A 5,950-nucleotide genomic window follows, 5' to 3' on the forward strand; every position below is an offset into this window, starting at 1 on the left:
ACACAAACTTCTTTGAATCCAAACCCTTTAGGATCGGGAGTGCCCTCGGTATTTGGTCAACTCGTGAGTTGTATGTTTCTACCTTTTTGTCATTAGCTTCGAATTTCTTTTCACCTGATTCTATCAGTTTAGTGAGCTCCTCAAGCATTTTCATAATGGCGGGCTCAGTTCCCGATCCATTATCGTTCAATTTCTCCTGTACAGGTTTGACCCTATGAACAACTTCCTATGATGTATCGAGTTCGATTCTGCTTGGTGCCTGATTCTAGAGTTGCGCTATTGCAACCTGCTGAGTTTGTAACTTTTCAAATATCATTTGAAGGCTAATATCGCTTTCTTCACCGCTCTGTGCATTCTGATCGGCTTCCCAGTCGTCTCTGCGGACGCTATTTTCAGGGTCAACCCCTAAATTTTCATGAATCACAACATGAGGATTGACATCGATTGGATTTACGGCATGTGGTCCATTTACAGCCCGTGGTCCATCGGGATTGATTGGAGGTACTCCGTTTCCCGGAGCGACTATATGCTCATTTTCGCCATGAAGACCAAGGCCGGTGTCTGCGTAAGTAGGCACTTCTTGAGAGTTTGACATGTTGATTCCTGAAATCAAAGACACTTACGAGAAAAAGTGTAAAAGCAGTGTGTGTTATGAGGATTAATACTAGGCAATCACTATTATCCTTAGCCTCACGGTGGACGCCAAATTGTTTACCTTAAAATCTGGATAATAATTAAATATATAATGTGATTTTAAGGATACATTATTTCACCTAATACCAATTGATTAACTTAAGGATAAGTGATGAGAATTGACAAGAATGTAAAACAAATCAATGCTTGGACAACGCCCTCGAGCCGATGAACCCTCGAGATTAGTAAAGCAAGAATAATTAAAGAACAACAAGTTGATAAACTAGAGAAAGAGAGAAATGTTATATTGCCTTGATCAGTATGAATGTAAGATATTTACAAATGATGAGAACTCCCCTTTATATGCTAGAGGAATCCTAATTATGGTACAATTCTAATTACGGAAGTAAATCTCATGATTGGTACAAATAACCGCCTTTGATTTGATCTGTTCCGAGATTTCCGCCTGATCTTTGTCCGATTACAGATATCTCGCCTTTCCATTATTGCACTTCACTCGAAGTCGGTCATACTTAGTCTCGATTGCTGCTGGCCTCGGTCTCGACGGACACCTCGATTCTTGAATTTGACACCTCATCTTCGTGCTATAGCCCGATCCATTACGAGGCTAACCCTCGATGTGATCCCCTAGTCTCGATTAAATAGCAAAATCGGGCAAGCCCGATTTTAACCGTATACACCTACTATTATATTTGAGAAGACTTATCTATTGGGAACACGGGAACACTAAAGCCTTCTATACCTAAAAGTATTTAAAATCGTATTATCTTTAACGTGTCATTAAACCGAGAAGGCTAAAATTAAAAGTTTAAAAATATAAGAATATGTGTACGTATAGAACAGAGAACCAAATACATATAAGGGAGAAGAAAAAGTTCTTGATAGGCCAGGTGTCTCACTTAAGTGGGAAAAGTTTGGTTTTGTTGACTTGACATAATAACATACTATTTCGGTAACGACGGTAAAATGTTTTATTTTTAAGCATTTCTTCCGACCCTGGTGCAACGGACAACCATGGAAATCAAAAATACAATGTTGCTCCTTTTCCTGCAACTTTTGCCATTCTTCTGCTTTTCTGTCGCAGCTAACAGAAATAGTACGAACCAGAATTTTTCCCTAGGAGATACGCTTGACGCAGAGAAATCCATAACTATTGGCGTAACCATGGTCTCTTCAGGTGGAACCTTTGAGATGGGCTTCTTTACACTAGGTAATCGTTCCAACTATTATATTGGTATATGGTATAAACAAATAACTCCACAAACCACAGTTTGGGTAGCAAATAGAGAAACTCCTATTTCTTTTACCGAAATGGACACCGCACAGCTCAAAATTATACAGGGCAACTTGGTGCTTCTCAATGGGTCTGGACTCTCAATTTGGTCGACAAATATTAATGACTCAAGCACGTCGACGAAAACTGTAGTGGCGATTCTTCGTGATGATGGGAATTTAGTTTTGAAGAATGGGTCCAATTCATTGTGGCAAAGTTTTGATCATCCGAGCGACACGTTTTTGTTTGGTTCTAAACTTTGATACAATAAAAGAACTAAAACAAAGCAAGGTCTCACTTCTTGGAAGAACTATGAAGATCCTAGTCCAGGGCTATTTTCCTTTGAGATGGAGCCGATCGGTGAGCTCACCCTTAAGTGGAACAAAACTGTACAGTACTGGTCAACTGGACCTTGGAATGGACACACTTGGTCCAAGGCGCCACTAAAATCAAACCCTACGTACAACTTCTCATATATAAACAACACGGATGAGGTCTATTTTACATATTTTATCTTTAATCCTTCAGTCTTAACAAGATTCATAATAAATGTGACGGGGGAAATTAAGACTCTTACATGGTTGAATAGTACCAAGCAGTGGAATATGTTTTTAACTTTACCAGAAAAACCATGTGATGTATACGGTTACTGTGGTGTATATGGTGCCTGCAATGACAGCTCAAATAGTACTGCAGCGTTGTGTGATTGTTTGCCTGGTTTCACTCCTAAGTCAATCAAAGATTGGAACTTAAACAACTTATCTGGTGGTTGTGTGAGGAAAACAAGTCTAAAGTCATGTGCTAATTCTAGTGCTTTTACTAATTTGGAGGAGGACAAGTTTTGGATGCACCCCCATATGAGATTACCAGTGGATAATCACACTCATTCTTTTGGTAGTGCATCAATATGTAAATCAACTTGTTTAAAGAACTGCTATTGTACTGCTTATATTTTTTATGGTAACAAATGTCTAAATTGGGAAGGAGACCTCTTCAACTTGCAACAACTCTCCCAAGATGATGCTAGTGGAATGACTATTTATGTCAAATTAGCTGCTTCTGAATTTTTAATTCCCAAAGGTATTCAAAAACTATTTAGCCTATCAGGTTACAAATATCAGTTTTTAATTATTTATGCTTTTTCCCGAGTAGTTGCAGACGAAACACACAAGTCAAGAAGGCTAAAAGTTGTTCTTCCTACTACAATTGCCACTAATCTTTTACTGTGCAGCTTTATCTACCTATTTTATAGAACGAGGAGAGCGAGAACAAAAGGTACATAAGTGCAAATTCTCTGTTGTTGTTAAATTATACACGGCTTAATTCAGAATTACATATATTCTACCCTTTTCTTTCTATCAAGAAAATCCACGACCAAGCTGGTTGAGTACTGAAGAGGGAGAAAACAACATAATAAATGAAGAGGATGAGAAAGGCATTGATGTTCCTTTCTTTAGTTTGGAAAGCATTTTAGCAGCGACGGATAACTTCTCAGATGAAAATAAATTAGGACGCGGTGGTTTTGGTCCTGTTTATAAGGTTATTGCTAAGTACTAGTATCAATTTTTTTAGTTAAACCTTTTATTTATAAGCTGTGAATTTGTTAAGCTAATACAATTGACTGAAAATATTTTCAGGGAAAACTTCAAGGAGGAAGAGAAATCGCAATCAAAAGGTTGTCAACTGAGTCGAGCCAAGGCATAAATGAATTCAAGAATGAAGTAGTATTGATTGCAAGACTTCAACATCGAAATCTTGTTAAACTAGTGGGTTACTGCATCCAAGGAAATGAAAAGATCTTACTCTATGAATATATGGCAAACAAAAGTTTAGACACCTTCATTTTTGGTTAGTCTTCGCATGATTTCTTATTTAACAATATAAACTGCGATTCTTATTATGAATTATAACCATTTTTTAATGTTAACTGCACAAGATGAAAGACATCATGTGCTATTAGATTGGAAGAAGCGACTTGATATCATCTTTGGTATTGCTCGAGGGCTTCTTTATTTGCACCATGATTCAAGATTGAGGGTCATTCATAGAGATTTTAAGACAAGTAATATATTATTGGATAAAGAGTTGAACCCTAAGATTTCAGATTTTGGTTTAGCAAGGATCGTCCAAGGGAATGTTACAGAAGCAAATACAAACAAAGTTGTGGGAACGTAGTAAGGCTATCTGCAATCACTCTAATTTTAGAACTTGAATATTTAATCTATCACTTCTTAAAATTTTCGGTAATATTATTTATAACTTGGCGTTGTACAATGGTTATATGTCTCCGGAGTACGCATTAGATGGATTATTCTCAATCAAGTTAGATGTTTTTAGTTTTGGAGTAGTTATGCTTGAGATAATATGTGGCAAGCGAAATACAGGATTTTATCAAGAGGGAGGAAGCCTTAAACCTCCTAGGTTATGTGAGTGAAGATTTCTTAAACTCTAGGTCCTCTTTTTTTTTTTCTTCCTTTTAATGTTTAGTTAATTAGTAATTGTATTACCTCTTTTTCTAACTCTTTTTTTTTCTTTTGCCTCTTTTCCCGATCTAAAATTACATTTCAGGCATGGAGATTATGGAACGAAGGAAATGCTACGAGTTTAGTTGATGCATCCGTACATGAATCATGCAATGAAGAAGATGCATTGAAATGCATTAATATTGCACTCTTGTGTGTACAAGAAGATGCTAGCATGCGTCCAAGCATGCCAGATGTAACTATAATGCTCAGTAGTAAAAATACATCTCTTCCAAAACCTAATAAACCAGCTTTTACAGCAAGAACACGTGCTTGTAGCACATCAACTTCGTCGTCTAGTAAATCCTACATCAACTCCAATAATGAGTTGACAGTTACTCTAGAGGATGGGCGATAGCCCAACATTCAAAGTTAATTGGGTTTATCCTAAATATGAATTGGCAGAAACTAGAAATTATACTCCATCTTGGTTTATTTGTATGTCTCTTGTTTACTCTTTCTTCTTTCTGAACATTATTTTGTTCTTTTATGTAAATTTCTTATCTGAAGATTTTGGTATTTCATTTTATTGATGTATTTGTCCGTGTACTTTTGGCTCTACCATGGTGCAAAGGAAGATTCTGACTGCTGTCAAACTTATCTGCAACAATAACCCTCGATAATACTAGCATTTCATTATAACTGGGAAATTTCTTTGGAACCAGCTTTAATATTATATTTTATCTCTTTATAACAATCTTTTACTTCTAATTGCAACATTGATTATTTTAAAGATAGATTCTTTTTAAAATTTTCTTTCTATAATAGTTTTCCCAGACCACACTTTGAAAGATTTTGCTAGGTCATCGTTGTTGTATAACAGTTTCACTCAAATACTTTTTATTCATTATTCTATGATAACAAAAAAAAAAGTCATCTATTAATTATATTTTATTAGAGACATAACTTTATAAATTTTATGAGTTTCAATGAGGATTTTGGAACAACAAAAATTCTTGTTAATTAAGAAGGGGAGAAACTAAAAGATGAAGTTAAAACTGTGTATTCTACCATTTTCCACACATTTCACCTTATTAATATTGTATTAGTTTTTTTAAATACAATTTTAATTGATGAAATATGAGTTTCATTTGAGATTTTAAAATTAAATAATTTATTGTCTTTTAAACCTTAAACAGATTGGAAAAAACAATCTTGGGTATTCTTCTATTTTTAGCATCTAAATAAAATATAAGTATCATATCTTGCATCTATTTTTAACATGCAAGATACAAAAATAATCTTGGGTATTCTTCTATTTTTAGCATCCAAATTAAATCTCAATGCCATATGTTGCTATTAGGGTATAATAATTTGTAGCAATCCAGCCGGTCGTTTTTATGTATATTAGGTTCTCCTATTTGATATTTCACGTATATGATGTAATGATCCGACCGGTCATTTTCAGAAATCGCTTTCATCTCGGCAGTTTGAGGTTATGAGTAGCTTCGTCTGGTGTATTATGACTTGCTTGTATCATCGCCTTTGGTTTTCGAGTAGT

General features: G+C 35.4%; 1 pseudogene; it reads left to right on the forward strand.

Moving 5' to 3' along the window:
• The first annotated feature begins 1,668 nt into the window (after positions 1 to 1,668).
• LOC107806877 (G-type lectin S-receptor-like serine/threonine-protein kinase B120) lies at positions 1,669 to 4,807 on the forward strand (annotated as a pseudogene).
• Positions 4,808 to 5,950: the final 1,143 nt, after the last annotated feature.

This window comes from Nicotiana tabacum, chromosome 3 (genome assembly GCF_000715075.1).
Source record: "Nicotiana tabacum cultivar K326 chromosome 3, ASM71507v2, whole genome shotgun sequence".
In the NCBI taxonomy this organism is placed as follows: domain Eukaryota; kingdom Viridiplantae; phylum Streptophyta; class Magnoliopsida; order Solanales; family Solanaceae; genus Nicotiana; species Nicotiana tabacum.